The 26,271-nt window shown below is 34.4% G+C and overlaps 2 protein-coding genes across 3 annotated transcripts in view; one reads left to right on the top strand and one right to left on the bottom strand.

Annotated features, from left to right (window-relative positions):
• LOC112676069 (uncharacterized) overlaps positions 1–26,271 on the top strand; it is a 446,166-nt gene that overhangs the window by 381,008 nt on the left and 38,887 nt on the right. The gene's annotated exons all lie outside the window — the stretch shown is intronic.
• The window catches only part of LOC112666841 (ral guanine nucleotide dissociation stimulator-like), a 471,056-nt gene that overhangs the window by 409,408 nt on the left and 35,377 nt on the right, over positions 1–26,271 (bottom strand). The gene's annotated exons all lie outside the window — the stretch shown is intronic.

Genomic DNA, 26,271 nt, shown 5'->3' with positions numbered 1-26,271 from the left:
TTGAAGTGACAGATGCAATTTAAGGGAAGAACAAGAGCTTTTGCAAGAAATGGTACAGAAGCAATTGGACATAGATTGCCAAAAAAAAAAAATCTTCAGGATCTAAGGCTAAGCAAAAGTTAGTTCATTTGATACAAAAAGCATGACAAATAAAAAAGAAAACTGGATCAATTGGCTTCATCAAAATTAAAAATTTGCTCTATAAATATCATATAAGAGGACAAAAATTCTAGGTACAGGCTAAGAGAAAATAATTATAATTCATTAGAGATGGTAAATAAGTATGTTTAAGATGTTCAACATCAGTAGCCTTTAGGAAGTTTATTATTAAAACTAAAAAAAGAAGAGTACCTGGGTGGTTCAGTTGGTTGAGCCTCCAACTCTTGGCTTAGTTCAAATCACAGCATCAGGATTGTAAGATAGAGCCCCTCATAGGTATCCACACTTAGCACAGAGTCTGCTTGAGAGATTCTCCTCCTCTGCCCCTCACCTGCTGTGCGCTCTCTCTCTCTCTCTCTCTGAAATAAATAAATGAATCTTAAAAAAAATAAAATGGTACCACACATGTATCAATATCACTAAAATAATAAACAGTGACACCAGTAAACAATAGTAAGGATCTGGAGTAACTTTAACTCACGGTGATGGCGAGAATGTAAAATAGTACAGCCATCTTGCAAACCTTTGGCAGTTTTTTTTAATTTTATTTATTTATTCATGAGAAACACACAGAGAAAGGCAGAGACAAAGGCAGAAGGAGAAGCAGAGGGCTCCTACAGGGAGCCCAATGTGGGACTCAATCCCAGGACCCTGGGATCACAGCTTGAGCCAAAGGCAGATGCTCAGCCACTGAGCCACCCAGGTGCACCCCTTTGACAGGTTCTTAAAAAAGTAAACATTCAAGTATTCCATGTACCAGCACTTAGATTCCTGATCATTTATATTAGAGAAATGACAACATGTTGATACAAAGCCTAAACCTGAATGCTTATGCTTGCTTTTTTTTAAGAATCAAAAACTGGATTCAAATGTCCTCCAACAAAAAACAGTTAAGTAGACTGCAGTTCCTTCATACTATGGAGTACAACTGAACAATTACAAAAAAAACAACAAACATATAATGTTTGTCCTTCTCCGACTGACTTACTTCACTCAGCATAATACCCTCCAGTTCCATCCACGTTGAAGCAAATGGTGGGTATTTGTCATTTCTAATAGCTGAGGAATATTCCATTGTATACATAGACCACATCTTCTTTATCCATTCATCTTTCGTTGGACACCGAGGCTCCTTCCACAGTTTGGCTATCGTGGCCATTGTTGCTATAAACATCGGGGTGCAGGTGTCCCGGCATTTCACTGCATCTGTATCTTTGGGGTAAATCCCCAACAGTGCAATTGCTGGGTCGTAGGGCAGGTCTATTTTTAACTGTTTGAGGAACCTCCACACAGTTTTCCAGAGTGGCTGCACCAGTTCACATTCCCACCAACAGTGTAAGAGGGTTCCCTTTTCTCCGCATCCTCTCCAACATTTGTGGCTTCCTGCCTTGTCAATTTTCCCCATTCTCACTGGTGGGAGTTGGGATCTCATTGTGGTTTTGATTTGTATTTCCCTGATGGCAAGTGATGCAAAGGGAATATAAGGGAAGGGAGAAGAAATATGCGGGAAATACCAGAAAGGGAGACAGAACGTAAAGACTGCTAACTCTGGGAAACGAACTAGGGGTGGTAGAAGGGGAGAAGGGCGGGGGGTGGGAGTGAATGGGTGACGGGCACTGGGGGTTATTCTGTATGTTAGTAAATTGAACACCAATAAAAAATAAATTAAAAAAAATAAACTCTATGCCCTGCAAAGGCTAAAAACAAAAACAAAACAAAAAACAAAACAAAACAAACAAACAGAAAACTACTGATACATGCAACAACCTGTATATTTCTACCGAGAGGGAAATAAACCTCAAAAGGTAACATACTGTTTTGATCCCGTATATATGACATTCTTGTAATTATAATATAATAGATAATAAAAAGAGATTAGTGGTTGCCAGGTGTTTGAGAGGGTGTGAATTTGAGAAGGAAGTTGGTATGTTTATATGAAGAAAAAATGAGGGATCCTTGCGGTGAACTACATTTTTGTTTCTTGATGGGATCAGTGTCAGTATTCTGGTTGTGATATTGTACTATAGTTTTGCAATCCATTCTGTCTTTGGAAGGAACTTAATAATGGATCTATAAGAACTCTCTGTATTATTTTTGCACCTGCACGTGAATCTTAAATTATCACAAAATAAGAAGCTTAGCTAAAAAAGAAAAAAAAATACAGAGGCATGTGTCTTACAAAATTTCAGCATGATCTATAACACCCTTATTATTTAGGAAAAAAAAGATATCTTTTTGGCATTTAACATGCATAGTCCAAAATCAAGCCAGGATGACTGGATTTAATTCTTCATAAACACCTTGAGTGTTTTAGACTAATTGGGGTTTATTTATAACTGGAAAACAGGAATGAGTAATAATTTAAAACTGTATGATATGCTGAATTAGCAACTATATTCAAATATTTGAAAATTTATACAGTCATATTTTCTTTTTTCTTTAAATGAATACTGGAAGTAATGGCAGAAGTATCAGTGACACAGGTTTCATTCATCAATGAGGAATTACTATTTATAATATTTAATACGTATTAATTGATTTTTACCTGGGGATATTATAAATACTTGATGTATATAATTCATTTAGTCCTGAAAACAACATAATGTGATCATTAATTATACTACCCACATTTTACAGATGATGAATATAGAGGGTTAATATTGGCCTGTAGCAGGGTTAACTTTTGAGTCAAAACAGTTTGACATTGAAGCTTTTGCTATTAATAATTGTGCTATAGTATTTTTGCTATATGTTAGTATGTTTTCCAACTACAGTGGAATGAACTAGAAATACATAACCAGGGCAGCCCCAGTGGCCCAGTGGTTTGGCACTGCCTTTGGCCCAGGGTGTAATCCTGGAGTCCCGGGATTGAGTCCCACATCGGGCTCCCTGCATGGAGCCTACTTCTCCCTCTGCCTGTGTCTCTGCCTCTCTCTCTCTCTCTCTCTCATGAATAAGTGAATAAAATCTTTATAAAAAAAGAAATACATAACCCAAGAAAGTTTATTAGCCTCTTTATTCACTAATCCTGTCATTTGACATCTATAGACATATTTCCGAATTTCCTTAATTCAGATAATGTCAGCAAGTTTTCCTTGAACAGTACTTTGTTGTTTGAAATAATGTAATTGGAAGAACATCTTATATTAAAATTTATATGAATAAGAATGTATAAAAATTAGGGATCCCTGGGTGGCGCAGCGGTTTGGCGCCTGCCTTTGGCCCAGGGCGCGATCCTGGAGACCCGGGATCGAGTCCCACGTCGGGCTCCCGGTGCATGGAGCCTGCTTCTCCCTCTGCCTGTGTCTCTGCCTCTCTCTCTCTCTGTGTGTGACTATCATAAATAAATAAAAATTAAAAAAAAAACTTTAAAAAAAATCTTTAAAAAAATGTATAAAAATTAAACATAAAATGACGTCTTTAAATGTATATTTTCTCTGTATATGTAAATTTATATATATGTAAGAATATAAATATATAAATGTATATATATAAGAATATATTTTTCTCTGTATATGTAAATTTATATATATGTAAGAATATAAATATATAAATGTATATATAAGAATATATAAAACTTAAACATAAAAGGATATTTCTTTAAATATATATTTTCTCTATATGTATTCTTGATATATATTATATGTAAATATGTATTCATGATTATATGTTACATATTATATATATATACACTATGTAAATGTCAATCAGGAAAAATATTTCCTCATATTCAGACTTATGCCTGATTTTGTTTAATAATGAAAGCATTGTATACTTTTCAGTTGTTTTGATAATCTATAAATCTTGTTGCCTTGGAGCATCTAATTCATTGATGCTTAGGTGAATGCATGTCCACTGTATAGAATTCATTTTTTTAATGCAATTTTGAACTATGGGACTTGAAATCCAAGCAGTTTAAAGGGAAATATATCTTCTTAATTTCATTAGCTCTTGGTTGTAATTGTTGACTTATTATAATAGAGTTTTATGAAATGGAGGTCACAATCAGACAGGGCTGTGGGGACAGGGGAGATTTTCCTTTCTGTCACATGTAAAGTCTAAAAAATAAGAAGAGAGAACAAACATTGGCCTACAATACAACCCACATCTGGAACTCCTCTCTTCATAAAAGTTTGGTTGGAGTAATATTGGAGGATTTAAGAAAAATGCCTGAGGAAGTTCCATCTTTTGTCGTGTTTAGTTCTTTGCCTCCTACACCAACCTTGTTGCAGGACATATTTATGGAATCTTATTTAGTCTGGTTATTCAGAAGGAGAAACTTGCTTTAACTATTCTAAATTACCCTGCATTTTTATTTTATGTGAATAATATTCACATTGGAGAGGACAGTCTTAATATGGGCTAGCACTGTTGCCAAAAGCTATAGTGAACATCTTTTTTTATGATGATATTAGAATCACAGCAGACCCAAGAAGGCCAACAGAGATTATATAAACAGACCCAAGGGGGTTTTCAGAAACAATGATAGCTGATGTTGGCTGTCATGTCAGGGTAGATGGCCATACAAATTAGAATATGATATTGTCATTGCATATAAGATACATCAACCAATGACATCATCACATGATATAGGCAGATATCTACTCAGAGGAAAATCTGGACCAGTATTTTCTTAGCAGAGGCTACAGAAAATAAGTGTGGGATACTATTTTCACTTTACCATCACAAGGTTAAGTCATATGAGTCTACTGTGAATCCACTCCATATCTTGAGAAGGAGTAGTAAGATAAATGTGGAAATTTTAAAAGAAATGTATTTTACCTAAGAGACTATAAGTTTCCTTACGGATCTATGTGAGTTATTGAATTAGAATAACTTTCATAGATTTTAACAAATACTAATCTCTCCTATCATGTGAGAAAATTTAAGGGTAATAAAATGGTTTAGATACATGAAAAAAGGACAGAAAAAGATATGTTGCCTGTATATCTTAATATAATATCAGCAAATTAGGATCCCCATATTAACAATGGTAAAGGGTTATAAATTGGGGGGGGAAGGCTATACTAAAGAAAGATTATAAATTCTATAGAAAGATCAGGGAAATTTTCACATGCAAGAAAGAAAGCCACATGTATAAAATTACTGGGTGAACAGAGATGCATCCGATGCTACTGGTTGGGGAGAGCATCTTATACAGAGGAATGAGCCTTTGTAATATACTATACATTACTATACGTTTCAGTTTGTATTTGAAAGAAGGAGTTTTAGAATCGTCAACATTTGAGGTGCAAATGGAGCTATGAATAACAAGATTGGGCTAGAGAAATATAAATAATTATGTCATAGATGGTGCACTTAAATGTTTCACAAAAAGAAAGGCTATGGTTTAATTTGTGTTTTGCCTTGATCATTCTCCCAATAGTATGAAAATTTGATGTAAAAAGGTAAGATACACTGAGAGGGAGGATTACTTGAGAAGTAGTAGTTGTAGTCCCAGAGATTCAAGATGAAGACCAATTTAAAGTAAGTAATCAACTGTACGGATAATTAGGTGAAAAGGTATTTGAGAGAGACTTAATGGGAGTCAGTCAGTTGTTGGCTAAGCTTATCGATAAAAGTAGAGATCTGGACTACTTCTTGAATCTGAGTTTTATGATTGGGTGGAAATTGATGCCATTGCATAGTTAGCAAAAGCAGGCATGAGGTAGATTTGAGCTAAGGAATAGGTCAGGGTCAAAGAAGAGAAAATGAACTTACTTTTTCTCATGTTGAATTCTTGTTATCAGTAGCACATCTAATAGGAGGTGTCCCACAAATATTCTGTTCAGAATCTCAAAACTAGAGATCTGAATGTGCTGGTTAGTTACATAGCTGTCATCTTTACATCTTTCTCAACTTACTGAGGAAAATTAATATATTTTATTAATCTTTGAAGCCTCAAATGACTGAAATATCACATAAGTTGTAAGTTCTTATGGTTTCTTTCTCAAAAAATAAGTTACAGTGAACTCAAGTTTCTTGTACTGTTCTAGTATTCTTATATTTCCTATGGTGTGGAGGTTGCGAATGCCTAAAGTTTTAAATTGGCATAGAATGCCTAAAGTTTTAAAATGGCATAGAATGCTTTAAATTTGATTGAAGTATTCATGATTGTCCAATTATAATGATAAAAATAAGATCATGGGAAAAAAAATAAAAACTCTTTTTAGTCCTTAGTGGCAGATTGATATGTGACCATTCATTTGAGCAAAAGAAATTTCTACATTTCTTCATAAACTGAAACTAATGTGGTTATTTATATGATGAAATAGAAAGTAGACTTTAAAGATTTGATTCAAATTCAACTGGAATAAGACATCAAATCAATATATTGAAATTATTCTATCATCCATCTTTTCTTGAATGGATTATATTGTTTTAGAAAAAGGTTAGTTTATTTTTTCATTCATTCTGATTAGCTAACAATCTTGCCAAAAATGGAATGCCATGGATAATGCATCAGTATACTCAACTCAAATGTTCAATATTATTCTTAATACAAATAGCTTGTAATACCCAATAAAGTCACTTTTCTTTGACATGAACTAAAATATCTAATAAAGGGGTGACAAAAGCACTAAAATGAAAGCCATCATTATATTGAGTTAGAAAGAGATTTATTTAACTGGTTAGGATTCTCACTAGAAATAACTGCATTCAATTTGTTAATAGTACTGTGAGGTTTTTTATAGGCTGCAATTTTTTTAACTGTTCCACTGATAGTTTAACATTCACAGGACTAGCTTTAGTTCCACCACCATCAACTCGCTGTGTGAATTTCAAATTTACATTTGGCAAAAAACAGGAAATTACTTTACCTACAGTGCTTATTCTGAAATATAATTTAGGATATGGTGTTTATTCTTCTGTTTTTTAATAGCATCTACTGAGAAATCACTTTTATTGGGAATCCAAACAACTGGAATTTATTTCATGTTCTATAATTTTATGAGAAGCAACTGAAAATAAACAGGCTGATACCATGACTGTATTCATAAAAGGAACTTAGAGACTATGGTCAGTACAAAACCTATATTAATGATCCTACTTTCGGCAACAAAATACTGGATGTGTATGAAACAAACACATGCATATTAAAGATGCCTATTACTGATTGAACTATTAGAGGAAGATGATAACCTATTTTCTGAGAATTTTGGCTCTGGCATCTAACTGCCCAGATTTGAAACATTATGGCTCACTGTTAATTATAGCATTAAATGCAGGTTATGTTACTATAACTTTAAAAAGTTGTAAAAAAAAATATATATATATATACATACACAAATATTTGATCTTGAATTCATTAGAAACGTTTATTCATTTTTGAAAAATAAACATAAAATAACTGATAATAATCATCTCCATTTTATAAGTAATCTCCATTATATAAGTAAGGAAACTGACATAACCATGTTTGAGGAGCATCCCAGATTTATCAGCTAGTATGTCTACAAACTATGTTCTCACACTGACTTAGTCACCATAGATACCTAGCATATTTGTTTTATTAAGAACACTGTTGTACCTGTATTACTGCAGAATAGGAAACAGGGCAACCTATATATCTCATAGGACTCAAAGAAATATTCTGTATCTAGAGAATATAGTCTGAATTGAAAATTATAAATATAATTTCTGTATCCAAAAGGTATTACCAAAATAAGAATTGGGCTTTTAGTTGATGATAAATTTAATGCAGGTATTTTAGGTGCTATTCACTAGAAAATACCAGATAATCCTAAATAGCTATTGTCATTATTATTCTTTGGGTATACCTAACTCTGCTGTTTAAAAAAACAAAAAAACTAAACTAAACTAAATTTGCATTTCTCACTCTTTCCTTATTGGAGTTAATGAATTACAGTTATAGATTCATTGCATTTATGTAGATCTCCCTCTGATTATTTTTCAAAACTCTGATGTATATTTTATTATTCTCATGTCTAAATGTCGACTTCAGTGGCCAGTAGACCCATGGAATACACATGCAGCCTGTACTTTCTCTATGGTTGTTCAGGAAGTCTTAATACATTTGGTTTTGTTTACTCATTTGTTCTAATTATCTATAGATATCTGCATTTGTGGACTTGCTCATGTTTCATTTGTATTGGGAAATAGAAATTCTATAGGTATACATATATACACACATATATATGATGAAGTATTACTCAGCCATCAAAAAGAATGAAATCTCGCCATTTGCAATGATGTGGATGAAGCTAAAGCATATTACGCTAAGCAAAATAAGTCAGAGAAAGACAAATACCACATGATTTCACTTGCATATGGAATTTAAGAAACAAATAGTTGAACATCGTCTATCTCTTTCATTTTCACCACTTACAATATAATGATTATGGTTTCAAATCCCCCCTCCTTTTTTTAAAATTAAAAATAGGGAGCATTTTTTCATGAATGATGACAATGGCACTCTACCATAGTGATCTTCCTCCAAAATGCTCGTAGCCCTGTATTATCATAAGGAAAATACCTGAAAACTCCCAATAGAAAGACTTCCTACAAAATGCGTGAGCCAATACTTCTAAAATTGTGAAGGATTTCTAAGAATCAGTCATAGTCAAGAGGAACTTCAGCAAGATGACCACTAAAGGTAATGTGGTATGGTGGATGGGACCTTAAAACAGAAAAAGTACATCAAGTAAGAACTAAGGAATCCTGAAAAAGGTATACACTTTAGTTAACAATAATGGTTGGTTCACTATTTATGCATGTTAGCTAACAACAATATTGGTTCATTAATTGTAACAAGTAGACCATATTAATGTAAGATGCTGATAATAGAAGAATTTCAATGTAGAGTATATGGGAATTCTCTGTAGTACGTTTACAGTTTTTCTCTCAAACTTCAATTGTCCTAAAGTGAAAAGTATATTTAAAAAAAAAAAAGACTTTAGAATGTCTTTGGTTTTGGTTTTGCTTTATTTTCACGTTCCTGAGGCTCCCACTCTGAAACTTTAAAACAACGTTAAAAAGTCTGCTAATAAGTATATACATCAATCTCAGGTAAAGTAAAAATTGACGTTTCCATATCACACATGCTTAAAAGAATGAAATAAAATTTCCCAAAGTGCAGTGTAAGACGGTTACTTAAATGCCCTTCGTAGACTCTGAAAGAGAGATTAGCAGGAACATAGATTGCTAAACTGCCTCACTGCACTGATACTCCATGATTGACTTCCTGTGACAAATAGTAAATGAGATTTTCTTTTTTAAAGACTACAATGCCACAGTGACTAGTTTTTCTGCCCCAAGCATTGTAGGTAACCCAGAAGCCAAAATAATGTCTCTCTCTCTCTCTCTTTTGAGAAAGAAACATCACTTTTATTTTATCAACAGAAGAGATTAATTTCAGCACAGTTGATCTCCATGAATACATTTTCCTTCAGACATTGCCAAGGTCAATGGAATTTGACTTGTCTGGTACATTTGTGCTGGATATACAGTTTAAGCCTTCCAAAAGCAAATATAACTTACAATCTATCAAGGTTACTTTTTAAAGTTCAAGTTGAATATTTCTGTTTTGAGCTCAGCATTTGCAAGCTCTGCTGGTTTTTTCTCTTTGCCATATCCCTTGACTTTTTTTTAAATGTACCTAAAATTTCTGATTATATTGATTCAGATTTTTTAAGGGAAGTAGAGATTATTGGATCAAGATGGTGAATACCTATGTGCCCTGAGCTTCTAAGCATAAACTCACATTGATGTTTATCTTAATTAGAATAATACTATAATGAAGAAATTAGATTTGTCTATATCTGGAAGAATGGGTGATTTGGTGGACTTTGTAGATCATGTGCCTTATGTGATTGGTCTATGTATACTTTTAAATGGATCGCATCAAACAGTATAAAAAGTACAGTAATGAAATAATGTGCACAGCTGAAAAATAAAAGTCTTGAACTTATATACTTTACATCATTTAGTTTTAAGCTAAATTTAAAATTCTAGATATTTATCTTCACATATTCAATCCATTTGAAAATACCTCTAAGTTTTTGTGATTTATGATTGGTCTGGATGAAGGGCTCCATTGAAGCTGTTTCTCCAAAGTCTCCAATTCCCATATACTCAGTTAAAACAGTTATGAGCTTTGACATATAAGAGTTCTGTTGTATATCTAAAGAGTAACGGGATCCCTGGGTAGCGCAGTGGTTTAGCACCTGCCTTTGGCCCAGGGCACGATCCTGGAGACCCGGGATTGAATCCCACGTTGGGCTCCCGGTGCATGGAGCCTGCTTCTCCCTCTGCCTGTGTCTTTGCCTCTCTCTCTCTGTGACTACCATAAATAAATCAAAAAAAAAGTAAAATAAGATTGGGTCCATCTGGAGTGGTATATTAGTAAATGAATATTACTTTATTTTCAGTTAAAAAAACCTCTTCTTCGATACATAGACTTCTCTATCAATGCACAATATAAACATTTTGCAGTGTTCATTTGGAAATGATGATCTGCAATAATATAAATGTGACATTTTTAAAAATGGGAATTTCAGACACTGAAAGGAGATAATATTACAGAGGTTAATCATACAAATAATTTAGCTTTCTCCTTGTTTCTTTCAAAACATCTATTACTCCTCTCCTTTCCTTTGATGATGGAACTTTTCATTTATTTTGAGAATTGTCCCTCCTGTACACTGATGTGATCTACAAATGCAACCTTCAATATAGGAAACATCATGGTAGACTTCTGAGACCGGCCAATGTGTGCCATCCCCATTTAGTTAAGAAAAGGATATTTGACCAAAACTGAAATGGTCATATTTATTTTAACAAATTGAAAGGGATACAGAAAAAGGTGAAAAATTTCCATAAACATTATTTACAGTAAATCCTAGCTCTTCTAGTGTTTATTTGTGCTACTGTGTAGAGACCTCTTTCAAGAGAATGGAATCTACATATAGGCACACATAGCCAAAAGACAGATGAAATATGACTGAAGAACAGTTTTGTTTGGTTTGGTTTTCCCTTCAGGAAATTTTTGGATCCTTTCTCAAGTCTTGTCTAAGATTATTTATTGCTTGAGCTTCTTAGTTAGATTTTGAATATGTTTGATTTGGATTCCTGTCATTTTTATTGGAAAATAACTGATTCATACCTGAAAGTATGAGGATGGCTACTTCCTTGACCTGTGGTCTTGGTCCTTTTGTGTGTGTGTGTGTGTGTGTGTGTGTGTGTGTGTGTGTGTAGAGTAATATTGCATGGGATAGTCTATGACAATTAACTTACGGGAAAAGGGAAAACAGTTAGGAAAAGGGGCCTACAACAGTGCTTCTGAATAAAATGACAATATAAACTATCTCACTAAAGAGAATACCACCTATGCTTTATAAAATTGTTTAGAATGATTGATTTTAGAATGAGAAGCAGAGTGTGCTCATGAGCAGAAGAGGGGCAGAGGGAGAGGGACAAACAGACTCGGTGCTCAGCACCGAGCCCAACACAGGGCTCAATCTCACAACACAGAGATCAAGCCCTGAACTAAAATCGAGTTGGACATTTAACCAACTGAGCCACCAGGCACCCCTCACCTTAAGCTTTTTAGGAAGTCATAACTACTAGAATAGTTTCTCTGAGGATATAATTTGTTAAGATCCACTTTGTGACAATGGCCACTGAAAAATCATAGTTCTTTTTTTAAAAAAATCTACCCTCAAAATTATATAGTCTCCTTTGAATTCTTTTGTATTGGAAAAATACTAATTAGTCTGTGTGGGAATACAGTGAAGAAATTAAATGTTTACATGCCAAATCAGTAAAATCTAAATAGGCAGAATTGAAGAATTCTGCCAATAATATACATTTAGCGCCATTTTTCATCCAATAGAATTATGACCCCATTTTGATGTTGAAATTAATGTTATGTTTTTATGGCAGAGACTCTTTATTTCCTTTAACTTCTGGATGAAGTGATGTATACTTCTGGATTTCACAATTAAAGAACCAGCATTTACTAAGTTATAATTAAATTTAATTAATATGTATGAATGTTTTTCCTCTTACTAAAGGAAGAAAATATTGGAATTAGTTTTAGAGGATAACGTGCCAATTTAATACAGATATCAGACTCATAGTATTGAAATTTTGGCACATGTTGCTTTTTGGAATATTCCAGTAAATCAAATAATTTCATGTGGTATATAAGCTTAATGGCATTTGAAACTGCAGTGCCCTGGCTTGTTTTAAATCAGAATTAAAGATGTGCCAACCTGTCACAACGCCTATGCACAAAGTACACTACAGTTCTCCACACCCCTTTGAGTTCATATCAATCATTTCAAAATTACATTTTTTCCTCAGAATGAGCTGTCACTACCAATTTGAATAGTGGCTGTTGAACTGGAATTCATCCAAATTTTCAGCAAGCCATTTGGTTCATTATATCACAAACTAAATGACTTGCAAAACCATATTTTTTCATACTGTTTTCAAGCAAATACAATACTATCTCTTCAAAGATTGCTGCAATAAATTAAGATATTTTTATTCAAATATCTATTAAGACTTCTATTTTGTTCCTGCCTTTGTGCCGTTTCTGATTCACTTTCCAAAAATGAGCCAAATGCATCAAATGCATTGCTTAATATCAAATGTATTTTGATTCAGCAGGACTTTACCTCTGGTTTATCTGTGATCACCAAATTACACAGCAATCTTTGTGATGTCTCACCTCGGTTCCTGTTATAAATGTGTACAGCCTAGAGGCTATATGATAAAGATGCTGTTCAGGGTAAAATAGTATTTGTGAAACACGCATCTGAATACAGAGTTTTGTTTTGTTTTGTTTTGTCTTTTTTTCTCATTTTGCCACATTTACCATACCTGGCATTTCATAAAAATCTTATGATTTAGGATTATTTTTGTATTGTTATCGGTCACAAAGTGTGACACAGTCTGTTGCATGGGACAGAAATTGTGCAATCAGCTGCAATGTTTCTTAGCAGAAAATATCTGTTGCCCCCTTCTTTTTAGGTTTCTGTTTTCATTTTATTCGAGAAATAATATATAAGGTTTTATTTTTTCTTCAGGAGGAAAATAGTTTATCAACCACAGTGATTTCAATCTATATGATTTGAACATAAAACTTTGTTCAAATAAATTCTGTAAACTCCTATGTAAATTATATTGGTAGATTACTACCAGTGATATCAAAGAAATATGACAGAAAACATGTTTCACAATTTCTGGCAAAGATTAATACCTAATACCTTGGAGGTATTGTTGAGGTAAAATAAATAAAGTCCTGATTGGGATATTCAATTACAGGTTGAAGACCTCAATCTGACCACTACTTGCTGTGTCACGTTGAGTTCCTTGTGTTACTTATCTCTGTAGATATCACCTACTTCACTCAGAAAATGGAGCTAACAGAATGGTGAAAACTGGTCAGTGACTGTCAACTTTCCTATATTTGCCCCATCTTCTGAGTGCCAACCAAAAGAGAGCTGAATATGCTCTCCAAACTCATCACATAAGATGCCCCTCTCCTATGACGGTTGTCTTTCTTGGATTTGCTTGTTTCACTTAGCATGATGCCCTGTAGTTTTTTTCTCCACGTCATTGCCAATGGTGGGATTTCATTTTTTTTTTTTGATGGCTGAGGGTTGCTGGAGGGGAGGGTAGTGGGGGGATGGGGTCATTGGGTGATGGGCACTAAGGAGGGCATATAATGTGATGAACACTGGGTGTTATATACAACTAATGAGTCACTGAACTCTACCTCTGGAACTAATAATACACTGTATCTTAATTATTTTAATTTAAATAAAATAAAATTCAAAAAATAGGAAGAAAATCTTAAAGAAAATGGAGCTAAAACACTAAACTGCTTGTATCACTGGAAAGCTCTAATGGCAAAACAAAATATCAAACGCAGAAGAATCTCAGGTACGGTAATTGTCACAATTCAGGAAAAGTAGAGAAATCACCTGTTATAAGGATGCTGAAAAATCCAACTTAATTTTATCTACATTTTCTCAAGTCTGAAATTCCATCTCTTAAACACACTTGCATCCTACTATCTTTTGACGGCATCAGAAACTTAAGTAACTTGCGTTTCCCTAGACAGCCAATAAATTCTTTGTTGAATGTATTCTATTCCTTCTGTTTTGCTCTGGGAAATCTGCAATCTCATGTGAACAAACTTTTCACACTCTTGAACATTTGCAATCATTGTATCGATTCCTAGTTCTTTGCTCTCCATCAGGGACAACATATAGCCCACTCCCCTGACTAACTCACAGAAGTGATGGTGTGGGTTACCACATTACTACCAACTCTTTCTTCATTTGCAAATTATTGATCTGCCAGTACCATTAAAATGGCTTCCTGAGAAGTTCATGTCTCCTATGTAGGCATTACTCTGTGTTCTCGTCATCGTTATTTACTTACCCTCAGGTAACAAATGCTTGTCCTATCCTATTTTGATTCTATGGTATATTATTTAAAAGTACATTATATACAGGTTCTTAAATTTTTTTGTCCAGCCATTTTTTGAGGTTTTATATTTTTACTTCCTACTTCACCTTTATTGAAGTACAATTGACAATTAAATTGTAAGACACTGTAAGTGTACATTACAATCATTTTTTAAAATAATATTTATTTATCCATGAGACACAGAGAGAGAGAGACAGAGACACAGACAGAGGGAGAAGCAGGCTCTGCGTGGGGAGCCTGATGTAAGACTCGATCCCAGGAACCCGGGATCACAAACTGAGCCAAAGGCAGATGCTCAACCACTGAGCCACTCAGGTGTCCCACATCATAATGATTTGATATACATATTTTAAAGGCAAAGAAATTACTGCCTCCCTTCCTTTTAGGAGTTTTATGGTTTCAGGTCTCACATTTAGGTCTTTAATCCACTTTGAGTTTATTTTTGTGTATGATGTAAGAAAGTGAACCAGTTTCATTTTTTTTTTCAGGTAGCTATCCAGTTTTTCTATCACCATTTATTGAAGAGATTATCTATTCCTCATTGTGTATTCTTGCTTCCTTAGCTATAGATTAATTGATCATATAAACATGGGTTTGTTTCTGGGCTCTCTATTCTGATCCATGGATCTATCTTTGTCTATCTTTGTGCTTGTACATTACTGTTCTGACTTACTCTAGCTTTGTGATATGTCTTGAAATCTGGGATTGTGTTACCTCCAGTTTTGTTCTTCTTTCTCAGGATTGCTTTGGCTTTTCAGAGTCCACACAAATTTGAGGATTATTTGTTCTAGTTTGGTATTTTGAAAAGGATTATATTAAATCTGGATAGGGATCCCTGGGTGGCACAGCGGTTTGGCGCCTGCCTTTGGCCCAGGGCCGATCCTGGAGATCCGGGATCGAATCCCACGTTGGGCTCCCGGTGCGTGGAGCCTGCTTCTCCCTCTGCCTGTGTCTCTGCCTCTCTCTCTCTCTCTCTGTGTGACTATCATAAATAAATAAAGAAAAAAATATTTTAAAAAAATCTGGATATTACTATGGGTGGTATGGACATGTTAGTAATTTTGTTCACCCCCGAGCATGGAAAATCTTTCTGTTTGGTTGTATCATCTTCACTTTTCATCATCATTTTTTAATAATTTTCAGAGTACAGGTCCTTTGCCTCTTTGGTTAAGTTTATTCCTAGGCTTTTTATTGTTTTGGTGTAATTGTCATTGAGTTTGTTTTCTTAATTTCTCTTTCTGCTACTTCATTATTGGTGTATAGAAATGAAACAGATTTCTGTATATTAATGTTGTATCCTCTGACTTTACTTAATTCATTTATCAGTTCTAGTAGTTTTTTGATGGAGTCATTGGTTTTATCTAATATGGTATTATGTCATTTTAAATAATGAAAATTTTACTTCTTATCAGTTTGGATGCCTTTTATTTCTTTTTTGTTTGTTTCTTTAATTGTTGTGTCTAGAGTGGGTAGAGGACCTGAACAGACATTTTTCTGAAAAACACATACAGATGGTTAAGAGACACATGAAAAGTTGCTTAACATTACTAATCATCAGGGAAATGGAATTTAAAACCATGATGATGTATCACCTCACACCTATCAGAATGCCGAAAATGGAAAAAAAAAGAAATAACAAGTGTTGGCAAAGATGTGGAGAAAAAGGGAATCCTTGTGCACTGCTGGAGGGAATGTAAACTGGTTTAGCTATTACGGAGGTTCCTCAAAATTAAAAATAGAATTATCATATGATCCAGCAATTCCACTATAAGGTATTTACCCAAAGAAAATGAAAACACTAATTTGAATAGATACACTCCTGTGTTTATTGCAGCATTATTTATAGTAGCCAAGATAATGAGGCAATCCATGTCCATGGATAAATGAATGGATAAAGAAGTAGCATCCACTTCTTATGTATATATAAGCTATTATTCAGCTATAAAAAAGAATGAGATCTTCCATTTGCCAGTACATGGATGAACCTAGAGAGTATAATGCTAAGCAAAATGTCAGAGAAAGACATATTCCATATGATTTGATGCATATGTGGAATTTAAGAAACAAAACAAGAGACAAATCAGACTCTTAAATTCAGAGCACAAACTGGTGGTTGTGGGGGGATTGGTGTGGGTGGAAGATTGTTGAAATAGACAAGATTCAGAATATATGAATCTTGATGAGCATTGAATAATGTGTTGTTGAACCATTATATGGTACATCTGAAACTGTTGTAACACATATATCTTTTTCTTTAATATATTTATCTATTTGAGAGAAGGGGGGAAAGAGAGAGAGAGAATGAGCAAGGAGAGAGAAATAAGCAGACTCCCCACTGAGCAGGCAGCTTGACCTGGGACTCTACTCAAGGACCCTGAGGTCATGACCTGAGCCAAAGTCAGACACTTAACCGTTTGAACTAGCCAGGGCACCTAAACAGGGACACATATGTTAATTACACTTAAATTGAAAGAAAAAGAAAGGAAGGAAGGAAGGAAGGAAGGAAGGAAGGAAGGAAGGAAGGAAAGAGGAAAGAAAGAAAGAAGAAAGAACGAAAGAAAGAAAGAAAGAAAGAAAGAAAGAAAGAAAGAAAGAAAGAATAAGAAAAAGAAAGAAAGAAAAGAAAAGAAGAGGAGAGGAGAGTTGAGGAGGGGAGAGGAGAGGAGAGGAGAAGAGAAGAGAGGAGACGAACACCTGGGTAGCTCAGTCAGTTAAGCATCTGACTTTGTGTTTTGGCTCAAGTCATGATCTCAGAGTTGTGAGATCGAGCCCCATGTCAAGCTCTGTGCTGAGTGTGGAGACTTCCTGGGATTCTGCTCCTTACCCCCTGCTCACGTTCTCTCTCTCTCTCAAAAACAAAAACAAAACACATACAAAAAACAAAAAACACAAAATCTTCCAGAAGATAGAAATGCATGGAGACTCAAAGCATACTAGTAGTTATCAGGGGCAAGGGAACAGGGGGAGAGGTAGTGATGGCTTAATGGGTCTTCTCTCATGGTGTTTTCTTTTATTTAGCATGATGAAAATATTTGGGAGCTACAGAGGTGATGGTTGCACAATACTGTTGAGTGTACCAAATGCCACTAAATTGTACAATTTAAAGAGATCAATGATTAATATTACATGAATTTTACCTCAATTAAAAAAAATTTAATATGTATTATAAAAATTTCTAAAATTTTATGTCCTAAAATTTCTTCTAACAACTTTCTTGGGATATCCAATGATATTTATTGTCTCAGCTTCTACTCCTCAGTAACCATTTTTCTCTATCTTATTTAAGATTTTTCCTTTCTTCAGCTGCCTGAATAGCAAGTAGTGTCTCATGTTTTCCACAGTTAGTTTCCACATATCATGTGCTCTCCCTTTCTTCTAAGTCTTTGTTTAATCAATTGAATGTATTCTTCCTCTTTTATATACACTTTACATGTGCTTATTTTGTTATTTCTTTTGTCTACACGTTTAATTTAGTTTATTTGAAAATGGCATCTTCCCTTAACCTTGATCCCACATAAAAATTTATCCTATTATACCCATTAACAACACTCATCCTTAATGGGAGACATAAAATAAGGCTAAGACATTACATCTGCCTATTGTATTGCAGAAACTGTAGCCTGTGGGTCAAATCTGGCCCAACCCTTAATTTTGTAAATACATTTTATTGGAACACAGCAATGCTCATTCATTTATGTTGTCTATAGTTCCTCTCACAGTATAATCACAGTATTGAGTAGTTAAGACAGAGACACTATTGCTCACAAAGCCAAAAATACTTGCTATCTGGACCTTGACTTTTATAGAAAAAAAAATTTCTAGGGCAGCCTGGGTGGCTCAGTGGTTTAGTACTGCCTTCTGCCCGGGGCCTGATCATGGAGACCCGGAATGGAGTCCCGCGTCAGGCTCCCTGTGGAGCCTGCTTCTCCCTTTGCCTGTGTTTCTGCCTCTCTCTCTCTCTCTCTCTGTCTCTCATGAATAAATAAATAAAATATTAAAAAAATTCTAGACTCCTATATTAGAAAACCAATAGCTACTTTACGAGGGAAAACTAAATCTCAGTGGATTTGCATAATGAAAAATTTTTTCATTTAATATATATATATATTCTCACATAAAATCCAACCACAGGCAAGGTAGAGGTGATACAGGAGAAAATACGATTACACATCTCTCAAAGGTGTCTGTCCTCTGACATTTAACTGGCACAAGGACAAGAAAATATATAACTTCTTCCACCAAAATTCCTTGTCCAGAACTCACCAATTATATGAGTTCCAATCTAGTTGTAAGAGGGGTGCAAAATGTTCCCTTGGCTGGTAAGCTTTTATCCAGCACAAATGCAATATTATGGCAGAGAACTATATATTTTTGATGGGCAAATAACTGTCTCTGCCACACGTATTCGTAAAGTTCAGAAAGATACTACAGAGTTGATTTTACTGCTGAGTTTGAAATTGAAAAAATTGAGTAGTTGAGGGGGCCAGTTATTAAGCTGCTCTCTCTGTGAGAAGCATCTCGTCTACCCGGTTTTGTAATGCTGAGACTGCACATCACATTACTCCCTGGCAAACTGTTAGATAAAAGCAGCAGTTGTCTCTGGCACCATTTGGTTCTGGTCGCTACCTTCTTTTTTTGACCTTGTAGAACTAGTTCAGTCATGCTTCCTCAGAGGTGAAGAGTTACCAGGATGTCCTTGAAAGTGCTCTCTCCTCAAAGGTCCATATCCCTGTTCCACGGAGAGAAAGGTCTCCAAGATCACAGGGTCACAGAAGGAGGCTGTGACAATCCTGCCAGAAGTCCACCTCTTATCTCCAGGGGGGCCCTTTTCCATTTCTGGATTCCCATAGCATCAATTCCCAGAGAGTGTTTGCTGGATCTGGCTGAAAAGATACTGGTGACTTATAATGTCAGATACTACTGGAATGGATGCAGTAGATTCCAGTCAGGATTGATTTGGGGTCTTCAGGTAGGTCTCACATGTAAAAAGAAGAGCATCAGCCTTCAAAAAGACTGTAGAACACAATAGCTGAGAAAATCCACTATTCTTTTCCCAAAAAACATTCCTGAAAGGAGAATTGCTTTCCCTGAGTCCCATTGTTAGTTACACCAAATACATTCCTTCAAATGTTTGGATCCACTTTGTACAAAAAGCAGTTACAAGGGACTATACCAAGTGATAAACAACATCTAATTTATCAATTAATAAACATAATGTATATTTTATTCACCCATTTCTCAGGCTTCTACATATCGTTCTTGTATTTTAAAGTATCGGGTACCTGTTACTTTTTTTTTTAAAGATTTTATTTATTCTTGAGAGACAGAGAGAGAGAGAGAGAGAGAGAGAGGCAAAGACACAGGCAGAGGGAGAAGCAGGCTCCATGCAGGGAGCCTGAGGTGGGACTCGATCCCAGGACTCCAGGATCACTGCCTGGGCCGAAGGCAGACACTAAACCACTGAGCCCCAGGGATCCCAGGTACCTGTTACTTATTGAAGTCTTACTTCTTCAAAGCCACTTTCTCGCCATCTTACCTCCATTGTTCCTGCATATTTATACCTTTACTGAAATCTGTGTTCTCCCATCAGCTACAATGCCTACTGCCTCATCCCCACTGACAACTAGGTTCTGTAGTTAACCCTGGTTATCTTTTTTTGTTAAAATCTTCTCTAGTCTTCTCTTTTCAAAGAAACCAATTAATTTCATTACTTATTTTTCTATTTGTTAAGCAGAAATGTATTTTTTAAATTATTAAATGTAACTTGCATTAAGAAACATGCATAAAGCATTTGAATACATTTAGAGAAATAATTATATAGTAAGCAACTGTGTGAACACCACTGTGGCCAGGAATTAGAACATTACTAGTACCTTAGTAGATCCCTGGATTCTTTTTCTGAATTCTAAGTCCCATTCCTCTCAGGTATCTACTCTCCTGACTCAAATTTCTTCTGTATTTGATTCTCTTCATAAATTTATCACTTAAGTTTATTCCCAAATCATAATTTAGCTTTGTCATATTTTTAACTTATATTCATGTACTCATGCTTTCCATAATTTTTTGACTAGCTTATTTCGTACAGTATTTTATTTGTAAAATATATCCATGTTTCTGCACACTGCTACAGTTTACTCATTTTTACAAGTGCATTATATTTAATTACATAAATATGCAGCAATTTACTCATCTATTACATTCCTGATGGATATTCAAGTTCTAGATTTTTATGATAATTAACAATGGTGCTAATGAACATTCTTGTACATGTGTCACAGTCTATATGGACAAAATTTTATATAGAAAAAAGAGAATCATTATTGTTTTATAGGACATGTATTATTTAAATGTTATTGAATAATACCAAAATGTTTTCTAAAGTGATTCTTATCAATTGACATTCCAACTAGCAATAAATTAGAAATTTTATAGCTCATAAGTTTCTTGGTTTCTTTTTTTCTCTTTCTTATAATTTATTTAGTGTACAAGTACAGTTCTAATTTTACATTTTCCATATCAATAAGGACACTATTGAAAGTCCTGACTATTCATTACTGTTTTCTTTAATATATTTTAATTACATTTAAAACATTCTGTAATGATATTTCTCATATATGATTGCATATATTCTGAACATTTCATGTATTTTTATGTAATTTTATTTTTTTTAATTTTTTATTTATTTATGATAGACAGAGAGAGAGAGAGAGAGAGAGAGGCAGAGACACAGGCAGAGGGAGAAGCAGGCTCCATGCACCGGGAGCCCGACGTGGGACTCGATCCCGAGTCTCCAGGATCACACCCTGGGCCGAAGGCAGGCGCCAAACCACTGTGCCACCCAGGGATCCCTATTTTTATGTAATTTTAAATGGTAGATTTTAAAATCTCATTTTCTGATTAGCAGACTATATAGAAACAAAATAATAAAATTTATTTTCTTTGTATATATTACATATACAACAAATATACTAAAAAGTACAATCATCATACTAAAAATTCATAATGATTATAATATAGTCATTTTTCACTATTTCCTGTATATATAATCTCAGTGTTTGCAAGTAATTACCATTTTTAATCTAATTCTTTCAAATTTTATTTTATCTCTTTTTCAGATTTATTGAGGAATAATTTACATAAATATAACTTAGATGACCTAGACCATAAAATTTACCCATTTTTTAGTGTCCACTTTTGTGATTTTTGACAGACACATGCAGTCATGTAATCACTGTCAAATAGAGAACATAAAAAATTTCTATCATTTAAAAATTTTCTCAGACCCTTTTGTCTGAAGACAGCCCACTGCCAGCCTTTAGCCCCCAATGACACTGCTTCCTTCCAATAATTATGTCTTTTACTCAGTAATAAATCAATGAATTCAGACATATAGAGTCATGTAGACTTCGAGCCTGTCTTTGTTCACTTAGCATTTTACAGTTTGTATTCATTAATGTGGTTGCATGTATCACAAGTTTATTCTTTTTCATAGCTCAGTAGAATATCATATGGATGTGCCAACATTTATCAGTTGAAGGATATTTAGGTTGTTAGCAGTTAAGGCACTTTGGGAGTAATTATGAAAAAAAAATGCTATACATAATCACAGCAATCTGGAAAGTATTGTCAATCTTAACAATATTAAGCCTTACATTTATTTTGGACACGTGAATCACCAGATTATATATTTTATAGTTTTATGTTCTCGGTATATTTTATAACTTCTAAATTTCTTGTAACCTATGTAAATTTTAGGCCTGTTAGGATCCCTTATTTTCCTCACAAAGATTTTACTTTCATTGAAGTCATTTTCCCTTAATTATTTCAGGAATATTATAGTGAAAATGCAAAGTACGTTTAAACAATTGGTCTTCATAAAATTATCTGATATATGCCTCCCATGCAGTGTACATCTTCTTACTAAGATTTACCTGCAACATTTACAATTTAATAATTTCATGGAATCTACATGCAGATCCAGAGTAAGGGTTTATATTTAAATGTTACCTCTCAGATAAATATTTGTACATTATTACAATACGTATTTGTTTAATTTGAGTTATATAGATTCCTTATTAAAGATATAGTTCTTCAAAAAATATATAAAGCACTTGGGAACATAATTATAAAGAGAAAGATGATAAAATCAATGAAATCGGGATCCCTGGGTAGCGCAGCGGTTTAGCACCTGCCTTTGGCCCAGGGCGCGATCCTGGAGACCCGGGATCGAATCCCACGTCGGGCTCCCTGCATGGAGCCTGCTTCTCCCTCTGCCTATGTCTCTGCCTTTCTCTCTCTCTCTCTGTGACTATCATAAATAAATAAAGATTTTAAAAAAATCAATGAAATCCATGTGTATTGCAAGAATGGCAAGAATTTTAGCACACTTTAAGGATTTTAAAATACTTTTCTAAAATTTCAGAGAACATATCAGAGTAATTAACAAAAGAACAGTGACGATACTCCTGAAACTAATAAGCAATTATAGCAAAATTGTAGGTTGCAGGTAAATATACAAAAGTCAATTGCTTTCCTATATATCAGCAATGAATGAGTAGAATTTGAAATAAAAAAAAACACGGTGCTATTTACATAGAGTGCTATTTACATTAGAACTCCAAAAATAAAATTCTCAGGTATAACTCTAATAAAATATGTACAAGATCTATATGAGGAAAACTACAAAAACACTGATGAACGAAATCGAAGAATAACTAAATGAATGAAGAAGAGATATTCCATGTGCATGGATATGGGGAGACTTGTTATTGTCAATATATCAGTTCTTCTCAACTTAATATATAGATTCAGTGCAATCCTAATTTACAATCCCAGAAATTTATTTTATGCATATTGATAAAGTGATTCAAAAGTCCCTGAAAATCCAATATATTATTAAGGCAGAAGAACAGAATTGGAGGACTGATACTGATGTTAAGACATTATAAAATGACAATAATCAAGACAGTGAGATTTTGGTGAAAGAACAGCCAAATAGATCAGTTGAACAGAATAGAGAGCCCAGAAATAGACCCATATATAGACGACTGATCATTGACAAAGTAACAAAGGCAATATAGTATAACAATAGAGTTGCTTCAACAAATGGTACAACTGGGAACACTGAATCTACATGCCAAAGAATGAATCTAGATGTAGACCTTGCAGCCTTGACAAAATTAACTCAAAATGAATCATAGACCTAAATATAAAACACAAAAATATAAAATTCCTGGAAGAACATAGAAAAAAATCCAGATTACCTTGGGTTTGGCAATGACTTTTTAGAGTCAAAATCATGATCCATGAAAGAAATAATTGGTAAACCGTATTTCATTAAAATTAAAAGACTTATGCCCTGTGAAAGACAATGTTAAGAGAAGAAAAACCATTGACTGTGAGAAAATGTTTGTAAAAGACTGTTCTTCAAAATAGAGAACAAACTCTTAAAACCCAACAATAAAAAAACAACAGTTTGATTAAAAATTAGGCCAAAGAAGACCTCACCGAGGAAGATACGAATGCAAAATAAACAAATGAAAAGATGCTCCATATCATATGCCATCAGGAAATTATAAATGAAAACAACAATGAGTTATCACTACACATCTATTAAAATGCCCCAAATCCAGAACACTGACAACACCAGTACTGCCAGGCATGTAAAATGGTATAGACACTTTGGAAAGTATTTTGGCAGTTTCTTACAAAATCAGCATACTTGGGGATCCCTGGGTGGCGCAGCGGTTTGGCGCCTGCCTTTGGCCCAGGGCGCGATCCTGGAGACCCGGGATCGAGTCCCACGTCGGGCTCCCTGTGCATGGAGCCTGCTTCTCCCTCTGCCTCTGTCTCTGCCTCTCTCTCTCTCTCTCTGTATGACTATCATAAATAAATAAAAAAAATTTAAAAAAACACACAAAAAAACAAAATCAGCATACTTTTACCATATGATCCATATTTATTAGTATTTACCCAAAGTAATAGAAAACTTCTATAACACAAAACTGGCACATGAATGTTTTTTGCAGCTTTATCATAACTACCAAAACTTGGAAGCAACCAAGATGTCCTTCTGTAGGTAAATGGATAAATATAAAATGTGGTACATTCAGACAATGGAATATTATTTAGTGCTAAAAAGAAATGAGCTACCAAGCCATGTGAAGACATCAAGGAATCTGAAAAAGCTATGTACCCTATGTTTCCAAAGATATGACTTTCTGGAAAAGACAAAACTATGTAGATGATAAAAATAACAAGCAGTTGCCAGGGGTTGAGAGAAGAAGGGATAATTGGCAGAGCAGAGGGGATTTTTAAGGATTATTTTAAAATGATGTGCACAATATCATAATGACAGATACATGTCATCATATATTTATCCACACCCATAGAATGTAAAATAATACCGAGATTGAATCCTAATGGAAACTGTGGATTTTGGAGTGGTTATGATGTGTCAGCATAGGTTCACCGATTGTAATAAATATACCACACCAGCGGGGGATGTTGATACTGTAGATAGCTATGCATGTGGAGCTGAGTGCAGAGAGTATATACGAATTCTCTGTACCTCTGTCACAATTTTAGTTTCACAGCAAAGTGAGAAAAAGTTATAGAGATTTTGCCATAACTTTTCAATTTGGCTCTGAACCTAAAATTACCCTAAAATATAAAATTTTAAAAATATTTTAAAAGATAAAAATAGTTAAGTACAATAAAGTAAAAAAAATATATAATTATATATAGTTGCAATTAGTCACAGTGTATAGTGCAATTAGCCATATAACTTCATATAATTTTATTTTTATATATGGTAATTCCTTCCTTACTTTTATTACATTTTTTTCTTTTTTAAACCACTAGTTAAATGTTTTCTTTCCAATGTTTATTTTATCATCTATCTATTTATCTGTCTACCTATCTTCATCATCATCATCTATCTATTTGAACGTGCATTATTATCCATAAACCGTTTCACAGAGGTTGAGAGCTGTACTTCACTTATCTAAGAGGAACGTGGAGTTGAGAATTTAACAGAGAAGAGTCATGTGGTGTATGACTACTTACACTTTCCAAATAGGGCCACTATGACATATCCCACCCCACATGCCGTTACAATATGACAGATAGTCTTACCATTGGCTGAAGGGTTCCATTCCTCTCCACTTTGTTGAATGATTGTTTCTGTATCCCCAAAGAAGATGGCGTAAGTAAAGCTATGTGTTTTCCAAAGGCAGGCATAAAAAAAAATCATGAAATCCTGCCTTGTTCTTTTAAGAATCTTGCTCTTGAAACACAGACATCATGCTGTGAGGAAGCCATATAGTAGCCCCTTAGAGCTGCTCTAGTCTACAGACCAAGATCTAGCCTGTAGCCTGAATCAATCAACACACATATGAAGGAGCAAATCTTCATGTATGCCAGCATCCACCTGTCTAATCATCCTCAGCATGCCAATCACCTCAGCTGACAACATGTGTAGCAAAAACAAGTTATGCTTGCCAATTGCTACTGAAATTACAGTTTCACTATCGAAGTATCTACTGATGGTTATTAAGCCTAGAGTAGGTCATATACATCAACAGACATTGGGAACATTATAATACATATGCAGTAGGCTTAAAGATCAATTTGACCATTTTAACA

This window comes from Canis lupus, chromosome 16 (genome assembly GCF_003254725.2).
Source record: "Canis lupus dingo isolate Sandy chromosome 16, ASM325472v2, whole genome shotgun sequence".
In the NCBI taxonomy this organism is placed as follows: Eukaryota; Metazoa; Chordata; class Mammalia; order Carnivora; family Canidae; genus Canis; species Canis lupus.
This window is presented reverse-complemented; position numbering and strand designations above follow the sequence as displayed.